Genomic DNA, 15833 nt, shown 5'->3' with positions numbered 1-15833 from the left:
GGTCCCTGATTCCCACTAACACGCGCCTCCTCGTCCCACTCCATCATTTCCATTACTCTATGGATCCACGTTCTGATCCTTCATTTCCATTACTTTGCTGATCCTTGTCTTGGTCCTTCAATACCATTACTGCATACATCCTCATCCTAGTCCCTCAATACCATTACCAGGTAGACCCTTGTCCCTGTCACTCACTGCCATTGCTAAGCCCATCCACATCCCATGCCATCATTACCGTTAACACGCTCACCTTCACCCCAGTTCCTCATTACTGCATGTTTCCCATCTCTCATTGATGACTGCATACATCCTGGTCCTTCCTTAACATTACAAACTGCTTCCTCGTCACAGTCCCTCATTTCCATTACTACATACATCCTCATCCTGATCCCTTGTTATCATTTGCAAAGGTATCCTCATCCTGGTCCCTCATTACTGTGTGCATCACCATCCCAGTTCCTCATTTCTAGTGTCCATGCTTCCATGCCCTTTGCCCTTTTTGCCAAGCAGATTCTCATCCCAGCCCCTCTCTACCAATACCACATGAACCCTTGTCCGTTTTCCTCGTTGCACATGTATCTTCATCCCAGGAAGTAATTACTGTTACTGTGTGCATCCTTGTCTCAGACCGTCATTACTATTTCCACATGCACCCTGTCCCTAATTGCTGGGTGAATCCTTAACCTGTCCCTCATTACATTTAGCTGGTGCATCCTCGTTTTGTTCCATAAATTCTGCATGCATCCTCATTCCAATCTCTTCTTACCATTATTATACAGATCCCTGTCCCAGTTCCTCCTAGCATTACCACACACACCGCCAGTGCTAACCCTTCATTACAATCATCACATACATCCGCACCATGGCACCTAATGAACATGCATTCTTTTCCCCGGTCCGCATTACCAACTCTATTTACATCCTTGACCCTCATTACCATTTTTGAGTGCAGGCCAGGACCACTAGCTATGTGGTATGGCTTTCAGGGTCCACAATAATGTTAATGGTAATGTTAAAGGTATTTATTCTGTGCACCATCACCACCACAGTGGGCCCAGGCGCTCTGGCAGATCTGAGAAAAGGGGCGGAAAGGGTTGGTAGAGTGATCAGGGAATAGAACAGTGAGAGTTGTGATGTACTTTTGGCAGCTTCAGTTTGAGTTTCACCGTTTGCTGAGCTTAACTGCAGTTTTCGGGTCGGTGTGAATTCCCATGTGTTGTTGTGCTGGGTTATGTGTTGTTTGTTGTTGTAATGTGGTGAAGTACATGCGGATTGCTGTGCAGGGAAGTGGTTGTGTGAGTTTCTCTATGAGAAGTGTATGTGGAAAGTTGAGGTTCTAGAGTTGGGTTCGCAGGTTTTTTTTTTAATCTCTTTATCTTTGCGTTTCTGCCCTCAGCATCTATGAATATCTTGTGTGTTTGGTATATTCGTTTATCCGTTTAGTTTGCAAGCACATTGAGGAGTGGCAGTTTTCCTCTTTATTACTCTAGTGTTATGTCTACTTGACTGATGCAGGCAAGTTCCCGCAGAGTTTTGTGATGGTTAGGCTGGAGGATTCTGGCCCCTCACTCCCCATCCCATGTGGGATCCTTACCTATCTAAGTTTCCTCTATGGACGAGCGGTATGTGGACATGCATGGTCGGGCGTCCATCCCTCGCCCTCTGGTTAGGGAAGATTAAGATAGGGGTCAAGGTTCCTCCTTGGGCTTCTTGTTTCCCGCTGGGCCATGCATATGTGCATACTTGCAATGTATTGCACATCAGGCTCTGATATGGAGATGAACGTCAAGACGATGGCTACATTCGTCCCTGTGCCTTTGCCTGAGAGGGAATGCCCCCAACTCGGCGGATATCAAACAATTGTGGGTCGTGTTGCACCGTTAGATCAGTCAATGATCACTCTCAATAGCAGTATATTCGGTAGCCCGGCAGACCCTTTACAAAAAAAATAATAAAAAGTGAATTCTGTCGGCTGTATTTTTAATAGAAGCGTTACATTTCTAGCATGCATTTTATCATCGATCCTTTATCCAAAAATGTCCTTTACAAAATCACTGTAAATTGGTTATTTTCATATCAATTGCAAACAATAAGACTCCCTTGCAATCGATACACTTGTGCAAACTCACAGCACACCACAATTTGCAAAAAGTATTTCATTAACAGAAACAGCCCATTCAGACCTGATGTGTGGGATAATTGGCTGACGATTGTAAATAGCGATAGCTCTGCCGATACTCTTGAAATTCTCATGGGTTTGTGGTGACACACAAGCTTGCGCATTGACTGGTAGTCCATGGTCAGCAGAGAAACTTACCACTCAGCCATGTGCTTCATTGATATTCCATTGTAGCGGGGCAGGTTACTGGAAACAGCCCAATATCAGGCTAACTTCATAGAACCATTTTCTTAGACAAATGAGCCCACGACTTCACTAATTAGAAGAATTGTAGGCTTGCTGCCACACCTTGGCGTGATGCCTAAGCCATAGCAAATGCTGCACAACTAAATTGATAGGATGTGTAAAAGTGGTTGCTTCTGTTTGATGACTGTATCTAATGCCATATGGCACCTTTCCTTTGCAATACAGATTAAACATTTTACAAACGTATACGTGCATCTGGTGGAAGATATCCCATCTGTTTCCCAAGCATCAGTGAAAACAATATTCTGTAAATCAGTTTGCATACACTTTCTACGTGTCACTTCCTTTGCAGGCTTTCAATTTGCAGGCTTTTGAATGTGCCCCATTGCACGGGATGCAGAACAGTTCAAATATAAAGAAGGACCACATTTGTTGAAGTTTGGAGGTCTTCACCATTTCATCTTTCCTTTTCAGGCACCATACAAATGGCTTTATTGGGATATCTACAGCATTTGAAACACTATCCAACATGGTTTAGATTCTACTTGAAAATGTAAGCATAAACACATGCGTTTTTGACCGGTTATTTCCCCGGAGAATCAGGAAAGCAGAGGTTATACCAGTGCATTCAATTGATTTGTCTCATTTGCACTTAGCAGCATTGCCAGGTCCCTAGTCAGGTCTCTCGAGTCAGATCTTCTTGTCGGGTAGAAAACAGATGACCCATTGGTAGCAAAGGTCTGTACGATATCGTAACAGCAGAGCAGAAGGGTTTCATGTTTTCAGTTAAGAATATTTCAGTGGTAAAACTCATTATTTTTTTACAGTGGCCTATTTGTCAATCGTCGCTTACAGCTTTATCTATCATATGAGTACTTTTTTATAATACCAAACAAATATGTGTTGTTCAATACCCAGTGGCATGGAGTACATACAGGCATCTCAAGAAGGTGTGAAGAACCCTGAACAGTAGTTCCCAGAGCCACAGGTCCACACAATCAGCACAGGTGTATCCAATGGAGTCTGCCACAGCAGAAAAGGACGACACCCACACACGCATAAGCAAACCGGGATGAAATGTTGATGCCAGTGCACGATTTGCACCCCACCAAACACTGTGCCACAGAGCCAGTGTAATGGCACATGAGTACAGATACCCACATTGATGTAGTAAGGCACACACCTAACACTACATGACCAACATGTGACAAGGCCACAACCCACAACACATGCACAATTTATTGGTGGCCATCACACACTGTAAGGGCATATAGGAAGACACACTGCTTATGCACTATGTGGCTGCCTCCAGCATATCACCACACCGGAGAGTCATCCCTGGGAGTGGATTGAATTGAGGCCAGCAGGGATACCACACCGCATCACCGGTTCGGCACACCCATAGGAGTGGTGGAAGTGACCATAGTACAGATCAGTGCAGTATGATGAATGTGCCACTGACTACAGCCAACATACCCAACTACGGAATCACAACGTACATAGCACTTCATGGATCTAACCTCCAGACTGCTGCATGCATAAACGATGCTTGTACCACAAGATGTGCGTGCCATAGTTCATAGACCATGTCGAAGACGGTCCCCCTACATCATTCCATTGTACAGGACACATATCAGGGCCATGATTGGGGTAAATGCATCCATGCACATGTGCGTATGGCCATTAACAACCTGCTGCCATGTAAAACAAGTTCAGTTCTCCACCATGACAGTCCAAACAATTACCTTCATTGCCTACACATGCAGGTGATGGTGGCTGTCCCTTGACACCATGGTACAGGACCCCTGTCGGGAACCCACAGAACAGGCCCGAGGAGGCCTACAATACTGCCCATACCCATGCATGTGTGGAGATGAAGCAGGCATTTGGCTTGTAGAAGGCACGTATGAGTTGCCTAAGCAGGTCGGGTGGGGCACTCATCTACTGCAATGTATCAGTGTCCAAGACCCCCATGTCATGTGTAATGCTGAACAAAATGTGCATCCCTTGGAACGTGGCCCTGTCCCCTGACATTGGACTGCTAACACCAGATGAAGATGGAGTGTAGGAGGAGGAGGAAGGGGCAGGACAGCATCATGGTGCCGGTACACAGGAGGGACATATCGTGTGGCAAACATTGATTAGACATCAAAACCGAAACACAAGTCAGTTGAGGGTGGCATGACATGGGCACATAGGGCACTGGGTGTGGGATACTTGTACACCATGCACTGTCAGATATCATAATACACATGCTCTATGATGAATGTCCACACAGGTGTAACTTTGCGACACATACGGTGCATTGAAAAATTAACTGCATAAGTGTAAACATACCCTCCACCACCCCACCCTCCAACTCCCCAACACACCCTCATCCCCCACCCCCCTCCCCACAACTCCCCATCACACCTGACGCATTGCCCTTAGTTCATTAATCCACTCCACCCTGCTCTGGCGGTTGTCTTCCATCAGCTCATTGATGAGGGCAGTAAGCTGTGCCGCACGCCGTGCGTCATTTGACGGGGTGTCATCCCTGCATGCCCTAACAGGGCTTTGACTGGGGGACTAGGCATGGGATTGGCGTCTTCCTGTGCTTCACCACGTGCACATCGGCCAGGTGTGTCAGGCTCCCCTGAGTCGCTGCACGACACCTCGGGGTAATTGCTGGGCTCTGGAGTGTGGACGGTGGGGTATGATTCCTCCTCTGATGCTCCAGAGATGGACAAGGGTCTATCCATGGTTTCAAGGGGGGGTGTGGCTGCCACCTCCCCAGCGATGCTGGACTCCTCTAACCTTGGGGTGGTCAATGTACCTTTCGCCGATGCAGGGAGGGATGGGGTTGGTGCACCCTCCATGGGCCTTTGAAGAGCATGGTTGGGTGTGTCCTTCCGGGCTGGTATGCGGCAGACCCTGCCTTTGCCCCTGGAGGTGCTGGGACGGTTGGTCTCGGGCTCCCCGCTCTCATGGTCACTGCCTGTGGGGGTAGAAGAGAGGGACGGCATGAGTGATTGTTTGAGATGCAAATGACATTAATGGCTACATTCACATTTCAGTCATTTGGGGTTTGTGGCCTTTTGGGTATGCAACAGCACTACTTTACAATCATGTGTATGATATGTACGTAGGTGTCGGAGTCACTCATCCTGGCCTGGTACTGTGCAATCTGACTCACACACTGGCCACCCAGCTGCACAGTGTGCATCATGGGATGTGCCAGTTTGTGCACTGTATGAGATATGCGTTATGACCTTGCACTTGGGCCTAGCCTGGGTGGAAGTTGGTTCAGTATGATTTGTATGGGGGGGTGGGCACCATGACAAGGTGCCTTGGACAGCCCTTGGGAGTGTATATATCATGTAATTGGCATTGGCAGTGTTGACTTTGGACACTCACCTCCATCAGCGGACGATGGTACCCCACACTCCATTTCGCAGACGCCCTCCATGGATTCTGTTTCAGTCAGTGCAGCAAATATCTCCTCCCATGCCATCAGTTTCATTGGGGGACTTCGGCCCCCTCTGGTCTGCAGTGCTTGACTGTGGTTGGCGGAGAAGAAGCTTCACACCCTCAACCGCAGGTCATCCCACCGCTTGCGGCAGTCATTGGTGGTGCGGGGGGTGGTGCCAGCTGCGCTCACCCTCTGGGCGACTAATGCCCAGATGTTCTTTTTTCGGAGTACCGGCTCTCAATGCATGTCCCCGCTGAACATGATGTCAGCGTGCTCCTCAAGTGTGTCTACCAAGGCCTGCAACTCATCTGGGCTAAATCGCTACTTGCGTAGCCGGTCTGCCGTCTTCTTTGGGGCTTTTGGCATTCCTGCAGGGTGTGATGGCCTTTTCCAGTGTTCAGAATGCTCCCAAGGGTGCTGCCTAATGAGTTTGGCAATGGATTGTGTTTTTAAAGATGACCGCTGCACTCCTTCCCGTTCCTGTGCGATGACAATATTTCCAGTTCCGTTATTTAACGGTGGCCGTAATTTATGGTAGCCGTAATTTACGGCCAAGGTTATTTACGGACATCGCTAATTCCATGGCGGTATTGTTAAGTACGGCACGCATCATGCCGGTAGGGGGTTTTATTGGCCCTTTTGCAGCATGGTGCTAGGTGCTTTACCGGCATGGCGCAAAGCTTGTGCCCGCGATGTCGTAATGCGCCGCAATTAGCGGTCTGTGACCAGATCGGACTCGTTCTTTGCTGCATGACGGTAAAGCCCGGTACTTACCTCCAAGCTCGGAATGACCCCCAGTGAATATGAGTTGGCTAGCAATGGGACAGTGAGCTTTTTGAACTAATGGTATGATGCAGATTTGCACCTTGGAGAATTCAAATATAGTGTCTATATATTAGCTTCCTATATCATTCACTTCGGAGAATTGAAATATAGTATTTATATATTAGCTTCCAATATCATTGACTTCGGTGGGGAGCCAATATGGATTAATCTTTGCCAAAATGCAGCAGATGTTATTAAATAGTATATACTGGTGACTGCAAGCAAGGCATTCATCATCGGAGGATACATTGTATCTGAGAATGCATAGTGCGCAACATTGCATCTGTAAATTACACAATTAGAAACAATATTTGAAAATGTATTTCTTATGTAATTGCAAAGGTCTAACTCCCTGACGAATATTGTTTGTGTGTGTGTGTCTCCATGTGAAGGTGTTTGTGCATGTGCATGCATATTTGTAACTTCATCCAAAGGTGTTTGCATGTGCAGTGTGCAGTGTTTGAGCACAAGCAGGGATATGCGCATGCCCAAAACTGTACAAGTGCACAGGGGCGTACTTGCAAACAGGAGCGTGAGTGTGCATGGATTGGTGGCGGTATGTGTGCATACTTGTGTGTCTGGGGCATGGGAATACAACTCTCTGTGCCTGTGTATTGACGTACAGCGGTAACAGTGCTTGCACAAGTGTGCATGATCACATATGGTGCTGTGTGTACCCACAGGAATATTAGCACAGCTGAATATGTCAGCGTTCATAATGGCGTTGGCATGTGTGAGTGTATGTTACGTTAATTGTTATAATAGTTGCAGATTGGTTTCCTGGTATGGAGCCAAAAAGGTCACATTCCAAGTGAGAAGGATCTAGCATTTGGGGAATGTACCAGGAAACGTTTAGTTTTCACTGCACTGAAGAAATAAATATGATGAGTAACAGACCTGACAGAAAAAGTGAGGGTGTTCACATTTCACATGCGGAAGCTCATAAAAGATTTAAGAATCATCCGTTTGTGCCTGTTTTAAATCTGAAATCATGCAAATGTACAAACATGACTCACTTAATATCTGCCATCTCTAGGATTGTGGCTATTTAGCCTCTCCTCTCACTGGCAGGAACATTTATAGGAAGGCACACAAAGGTCTGGTAGCCCCGCTACTAAGAATGAACACGGCCAAATAACCTATTCTATGGGAAGGTGCCAACTCAGGAGGTTCTATAACCATGTTTTAGCTCACTGTTAGGCAGAATTACATGCAGTTCCCTTTGGGAACACACCACACAATTAAGCCTACAGGTGTAAGCACAATCTCATCTTTGGTGCAAGCCTGCACTACGCAGTTATGTGGTAGCAGTGGCAGAGCAGCCAGACTTATCTCAAGAGGGATGTGAGCAGTACAAGATGTTACACAAAGGACTTGCAATCACAGTAGTTCAAGAAAACACTAATCAAGGTTTCTTGGTAAAAGAATATACATTTATTTACACATTTGGTTAGAAAACATTCCACTGGTAAGAAGCAGCTCAATATCACACTATAAGACACTACAGTACACAACCAATAATTTCTGGACAGGTTAGGGTCCCCTGAAATGTGAGCAAAATGGCACTATAGTTAATTTCAAAAGGGGTAGAAAGACAAAGGTTAAAGGATTTAAAGCACCATTCCTTTCATAGGCAGGGCAAATCGTTTCTGTTGACTACAAGAGGCAAGTAAATTCAATAGGCCTGGCCCAAAGTCAATGGTTCAGTGTCTTAGATAGGATATCACAGTCCCGGTAGAAAACGGTTAAGTCTTTGCCAATGTTCTTAGAAGTAGTTTGCCAGAAAAAGAGTTATATGTCGGTTTAGGAGCAAACAAGACTCCGAAGTTGGGAAAGTTTCACAAATTTTCACCGCAGCAGAAAGGATTTCCACACCGCGTTTGCACAGTACCTTAAGCACTCTGATGAACAGTATGGAGACTGTGTCCAGGTGGCTTACGAGTTGGTTGTTCCCACCATCTCAGGGGAAGAAGTCGTCCTTGAAGGAGCTTCTCTGTTTATGGAGTTTCTGGCAATTCAGACCTGCAGCAGGGCTTCATCGGGCAAACCAATGGTCCAGTAGTTGCAGCAGTTGTCTTCCTTCAGCTCGTCTTCGGTTCTTTCGTTCCAGTGTTCGACTCTGCCTTCCAAGTCCCAGAGACCTGCTTTTAAACAATCTATATACTGTCCTTTCTCATGTGCAACTTAATTTCTTCATATGCAAAGCGGCTAACTTAGTTTTTGCCGCAATTGAAAAATTATTGGATATCTTTCTACCGTATGCAAAGGTAAGAATAGATGCAAGTTAATTTGGGCAAACTTGTTCTAGGCAAGCAATTTTAATTTTGACAAATTTATGAAAGCCAACCAATAAGTGCTTTTTTAAATATCCAAATTGTGCATTGAAAAACAAACACCTTGTGTTTCTTGTGTTCCTTGTGTTTCTTGCTTTTTGTTTTTCCCCATGCAATAGAACTAGGGCCAAGCCTCCTCAGGTAAAACTAATTTCCTATTAACTGTAAGCACTTAGACATAAGTGTGACGAGTCTTGTACTTACGGGCCATTCCCATCATTCATGCACATTTACGTGCGATCGGTCCGAGGTTATCTAGAGTCACCAAAGCGGCCGGGCGAGCCTGGATTGGTCTTGATCTGATAAATGCACGCATCCCGGGAGGTCAGCGCTCGTCGGCAGGTATTAGCTCTAGAATTACCACAGTTATCCAAGTAACAGATGGAGTGATCAAAGGAACCATAACTGATTTAATGAGCCATTCGCAGTTTCACTGTACCGGCCGTGTGTACATACACGTGCATGGCTTAATCTTTGAGACAAGCATATGCTACTGGCAGGATCAACCAGGTAGCCGCACCTGCTGGAGGGTGGCAACGGGGGAGCCGTGCGCCCACCTCGGAGCCGACCTTCGCGCCCTGCTGGGGGGGGGGGGGTGGAGGACCCGAGCGTCGGGCCCTGGGGCGGACCAGTCGGTCATGCGGGCGCCGGCGGCCCGGCCCGCTCCGCCACGCACCGCTGGGTGGGTGGGAGGTCGAGACCGGGCCCAGGCACAAGTTGGAGCAGTAGGGGGTTCGCCCGCAACGCTGCCACCGGAGCGGCGACGCAAGGGGTCAGAACCCCGCGGAACATGCGTTCCGAGCTGCTGGAGAAACATGCTCGGTGGAGCAGGGGACACATCGTGGCTTGCGGTAGGCAAACCCGCGCTGGGGCTAGCTAGCGCCACCCGACCCCATCCACTCTGATCGGACCACTGGGGAAGCAGCCGGGCTGATCAGCCTTCGCTCTGCTTGGAGGGGAAAGCCACCCACGCAGGGGCGGGGGCCCTCCCCGAAGACAAGGGCATACCCTCGACACGGTCCCAAGGCGGGTGGAAGCGAATTGCTTGAAACAACAGCTGAGGCTGGCCAAGCAGTCCAACCCTAGACGGACCAAGTGCGCCAAATCGATCGCATGGAGTGCTCGGAAAAGAGCGCCCCCAGCAGGCCAGTCTCTGCTGGGGCGCTGCGCGGCGCATTGCCCCACGGCTGGCCAGGCCCGGGGAGGTGCAGTGGTTTTGCCGCAGAGCCCGGGCCGGGCAGCCAGCAGTGAAAAATACCCTGGAGGACGCGCAGACAGGTCCCTCTGCCCCCTGTCTATAGTATTTTTTTTTAAAACACTTTTTATTGGCATTTTCTTAAAGGTTACATTTCAAGGTTGCATTTAATGAAGGTACTCATAGCCAAATAAGGTGTGAAAGAAACAGGTAACAACAAAAAGTAACAACAAACATGCACAGTCTCTTTGTGAGGATGTCTTCGTTCGTCAGGTATCCTGAAGGAAAGGAGTATGAAGGCAAGGGGCTTGCGACTGTTCAAGTTTCAGATGTTGGGTGGATCCGTGGTTGTTTTGGAATTGGGGTGGACAGGCACCTCAGGGGGGCTTGTGGTCAGCAGAGAAGGGTACGTCGCGGAGGAGAACCCTCCACGCTTCGAGGGTGTTGTTCACGTCGGCGGTCCCAGTAGTGGCTCCATCTTGCCAGGCCCTGGTCTCGGCTGTGGTCCAACGCTCTAGTTCTCCAAGCCAGTGTTGGTATCTCGGGCCCGGCTTGGATTTCCAAGCCATAGCTATGGTTCTTTTAGCTAGGATGCAGGAGATGTCCATTAGCTTGACCACGTGCTTGATCTTGCTCAGTCTAGGGTAAGTTCCGAGGAGGCATTCCTGGGGGTCCCAGTTGTATCTGGTGATGCCAGCTTCCGTGCAGGTTTGTTTTATTCTGGACCAGAATTGCGACACCCTGTTGCAAGACCAGAACATGTGCAGTAGGTCTGCTGGGGTGGTGCCGCACCAAGGGCAGTTTGGTATTGCCTTGTTGTTAAAGCTGGAGACTCTCTTCGGGGTCATATATGTTCTGTAGAGAACATTGAGTTGAATTTGTCGGAATCTGATGTTCCTGGAGACCTCGCTGGGGTATTGTAGCGCTCTCTCCCATTCAGTGTCCGATAGCGTGGCCCGGAGGTCGAGTTCCCATCTCTCTTTTAGTGTAGCACTTTTAGGGTTGGGTATGTCTATCAGTCGGCCGTAGAGGCGGGTTACCGGTTTCCAGCCGTCTGAAAGTTCGTGCATCTCGTTAAGAAGGGGGTTGGGGATGGGTTCTTCTGGCCATTCAGGCCATTTCGTTTTCGCTATCTGTCTGAGGCGATGGTACCACAGGAATTGGCCTCTGCTTAGGTCCTCTGATTCTAGGATCGCCTCGAAGTCTTTGAATTTGGCATCTTCGTATATGTCGCCCCAGGTGTAGATCCCAACACTCTCCCATTTTCTCGCCACTTTGAGGTCCGATAAGGATTGGCATGCGTCCACGAGGATGGGGGTGTCGGGAGAGTATGGGTGTGTGATTTGTTGGGTGGAGCAGGTTCTAGTCCAGATTTGTCTGCCCAGTTGCACAATCATAGGAGCCCCCAGTGTTTGTTTAAGTGGGTTCCAAAGTAGTTCCTTGGGAAACAGGTTGGAAGGTGTAAGACTTAGGAGACCTGATTCAGGGTTTGGGTCGTCATGGAGCCACCTTGTGACGTGGCTGAGTTGGGCTGCCAGGTAATATCTGTGTAGGTCTGGGAGTTGTATCCCTCCCTCCTTGTGTCGCAGCGTGAGGATCTTCAGAGGTAGCTTGTGTCTGGCTGGGCCCCACAGGAAGTCCCTGATGAGGGATTCCAGTTTTTTGAAGAAGGGTGTAGGGATGTAGTGGCAGACGTTTGTGAAGTAGTAGAGGAATCTGGGTAGGATGATCATTTTCACAATTGCTGCCCTGCCCATCATGGCAAGGGGTAGCTTAGACCAGAACTTCATGGAGTTACGGAGCGCCTTTGTTGCTCTTTCAGTGTTGTGTTCGTGGGTGAGTTCTGGTGTATGTGTTATGTTGATTCCCAGGTAGCGGAACATCATTGGTTGCCATTTTATCCCCACCTCCGGCAGTTCCTCCATATTGGTCTTGATGAGTCTAGCTAGTGGGAATGCGCAAGATTTAGACCTGCTGAATTTGATTCCTGAATAATGGGCGTAGTTGTCCAGGACGTCGAGTAGGACTTGTGCATTCACCTGTGGGTCCTTTACGTACAAGAGTACGTCATCCGCATATAGGGAAGTTATGAAGTGTCTGTTGCCCAGTTTTATGCCTGCATCGAAGAGCTGTCTTCTGCAGTAGATGACGAGCGGCTCCAGTCCCAGAACGTACAACATGGGTGATAGCGGACAGCCCTGCCTGGTGCCTCTTTGTATCGGCCAGGCTTCCGATATTATTCGTCCGGTCTTCACTCTGGCGGTGGGTGAACTATAAAGGACCCTGACCCATCTTACAAAGCCTTCTCCAAACCCGAATTCAATCAGCACCTCGATCAGCCATTCCCAGAAGATGGAGTCGAAGGCTTTGACGGCGTCGAGTGAGAGGACCGCCAGATCTTCAGGGCTTTCATGGGTTTCGGCTATGACGTGTTGCAGTCTCCTCAGATTGGCCGAGGTGTTACGTCCCGGGATGAACCCGTTCTGGTCTTCGTGTACAATAGACCCAATCACCCTCGCGAGCCTCTTAGCCAGAATGGTGGTTAAGATCTTGGCGTCATAATTCAGCATCGCTAGTGGGCGATAGGAATCGCAGCATTCGGGTGGCTTGTTTGGTTTGAGCATAGGGATTATGATGGTTTCCCTCATGGTGCTAGGAAGAATTCCTTCTTCGTATGCTTCCGTGTAGACTCCCAGTAATATTGGGGTGATGATGTCTTCATAGGTTTTGTAGAACTCTGGGGGGAGTCCGTCGCTTCCCGGAGATTTGCTGGTGGCTAGAGATCTGATCGCGTCCTTGATGTCGTCGGCGGTGATCTCTGCATCGAGTGCCGCTCGCTGTTCTTCGGCTATTTTAGGGAGTTCGATCTCTTCCAGGGTGGCTCTGATGTCTTCTCTGGGTATTTGCTTGTCGTGGGAGTAAAGCTCAGAGTAGAATTTTGCAAAAGCGATGTTGATGTCAGGTTGTGATTTGTGTGGGACTCCGCGTTCATCTTGGATCTCGGTGATGTAATGTCTCGGGTTTTCTCGTTTGCATAACCAAGCAAGTAGTCTGCCTGGTTTGTCGGCTTCTTTGTGTATCTTGGTGGTGTTAGTTACAAAGTCGAATTTCGCCAGTCTGTCCCATGCCGTTCGGCAATCGTCTCGGAGTCCCCGCAGGGTCTCTTCCCCTTCAGTGGTGGTGCTTAGTTGGGACTCGAGGCGTGCTATATCCGCTTCATGTTCTTCTAGTGTCTCTTTCAGACGTCTCCGGATACCTCCTGCTCCAGAGATGGCCTCACCCCGTGTTACCACTTTCATCGCCTCCCATAGCATGCTCCAGCTTGACACAGAGCCTTTGTTGTTATCTATGTAGTCTTCGAGTTTAGTGCAAAGGTCTTCTTTGAATTCTTGATCAGTGAGTGCCGCAGGGGACAGTCTCCATGTCGGTATCGGAGGCCTGGGACCAGTCGATCCCCATTGCATGACCAGCGGGGAATGGTCAGATATCGATCTGCCAAGGTATGTGACGTCCTTTACCAGGGCGACTTGTTCCTTGTCGGTGAAGAGGTAGTCGATCCTTGTGTGAACCTTATGGGGGGCAGAATAGTGCGAGTAGGACCTTTCTTTTGGGTGTCGTGCTCTCCATATGTCCACTAGGTCTAAGTGTTCCAGAGCGTTGTTGAGGGCCGTGGTGGCGGCATTACGTGGTTGTAATGGAGGCACCGATCTGTCCATCTCACCATTGCTGATGCAGTTGAAGTCGCCTCCCCAAATGAAGGTGCCCTCTCTGTGGTGAGCTAATTTGGGGCAGAGCATTGCGATGTGCGATGGTATCCCGTGTTGCGGGAAGTAGGAGTTGACCAGGCAGATTGCAGTATTTTCAATGGTCCCCCAGAGTATCAGATATCTGCCCTCTTTGTCTGCTTCCGACCCTAGTAGGCGAAACGGAACGCTTGGGTTCACCCATGTGAAGACTCCCCGTGCGTACTTGGAGTACGATGCTCCCTTTCCAGTACCACCCCATCTCTCTGCTAGTTTGGAGGAGGATTCCGCCGTCAGGTGGGTTTCCTGGAGCATGGCTATAGAGACCTTCTGCCTGCGGAGATAGGAATGAATTCGATTTCTTCTCAGGTAGGAGTTCATCCCGCGAACATTCCACGTTAGTATCTTCAGTTGTGATGTCATTTGGGAGAGTGGGTGCTCTTCTTCGTCTCCTCTTCAGGGGGTCTGTCCAGAGGGTTCTGGTTCCTGTTAGGGCGACTAAGCATTCGGCCCTCGTACTCGCCTAAGGTGGAGTGCTGTGTCGGAGTGTCCTGATGTCTATTCAGGCGTGAAGACATAGTGACTGTGCTTATAACATAACAAATAACGTAACTGAAACTTGTGCGCCTAGCGACTGCGTTCTTTTCGCTGCGCTCAGGCGCTCTCGCACCGTCGGGACCCATCCGGGCGTCGGGTTCGAGTGGGGTCGGTCAGGCAACTGGCCTGTCCTGGTCTGTTCGCGGGGGCGAAGTCCTGGATCCGGTGTGGGGCCAAGCGAGAGCCGCGTTAGTTTGGCGAACTGTAGTGTTGATTGCTTCCGCACCGCAGAGTGCGTGTGTTTTTTGCTGGGTCTTGCGTCGTCGATTGAGCGTGCTTTCAGGTGCTTGATCGCAAACATTAGTCTTTGGGGCTAGTGTCAGCGCCTTGAGCTAGGTTGTTGTCTTCCAACCACATGTTGGCTGCTTCTGGGGTTTCCAGGAAAATCGAGCGGCTCTTGTAGATGACTTTAAGTCTAGAGGGGTACAGCAGCATGTACTTTAAGTTCAGGTGTCGTGGCCTGGCTTTAATTGGTACGAATGAGTTTCTCTCTCTTTGCACTTTTGGGGTATAATCTGGATAGACAGATATTCTTGCGTTGCCGCGTGTGATTGGGCCAGTTTCCCTGGAGTGTCTGAGGATGACTTCTCGGTCCTGGAAGTTAAGTATTTTGGCAATTATTGGGCGAGGGTGGGAGCCCGGGGGGGGTTTCTTTTGGAGGGACCTGTGCGCCCTCTCAACAGCGAAGGCTTGCGTGAGTTTGCCTGCGCCCACCTCTTGTTGTAGTAGGGTCTCTATGTACTCGGTTGGGTTCGGGCCCTCGTCGCCCTCAGGAACTCCGAGTATTCTGATATTGCCCCTTCTGGCACGTCCCTCGGCCTCCTCAGCCCTCGCCTCGAGAAAGGCCACCTTCCTTTCAAGGTCCGACACCTTGGACCTGAGTTCCATAGTGGTTTCAGTGGTTTCTTTAATGGTCGTCTCAGAGGTGGCGACCCTATCCGTTAGATTCCTGGCATCCTGTCTCACAAGCTGAATGTCTGACCTGAATTCGTCGATTTTGGTGTCAATGAAGGTGCGCAGGGATGCTATGGCTTCCAGGACTTGTGCTTGGTTCTCGGTGGGATCTGTATTCTTCGATTTTGGGGCCTCGGGGCTGGAGGGGCGTGGGTCGGCCGGAGTTCTGGCCTTTGTGGAGACGTAGCTGTCCATCGTAGGAGGTTTCGATTTGCCTCTGGCAGACATGGCGGGCCTGGGGGCCGGGCGACGCTGCCTTGGTGGTGCCTTGTCGGCGCGCTGCTCTCGGGTCTTGCGGGGGGTGTTTCAGTCCGCCAGGCGGGAGGTGCTGGGTGGGATGATGGAGCTAGCGTTGGGAGGATGTGGGGGG

The sequence above is a fragment of the Ambystoma mexicanum genome, chromosome 3p (assembly GCF_040938575.1).
Source record: "Ambystoma mexicanum isolate Mex_15411 chromosome 3p, UKY_AmexF1_1, whole genome shotgun sequence".
Taxonomy (NCBI): Eukaryota; Metazoa; Chordata; class Amphibia; order Caudata; family Ambystomatidae; genus Ambystoma; species Ambystoma mexicanum.
Note: the sequence above shows the minus strand (reverse complement) of the source record.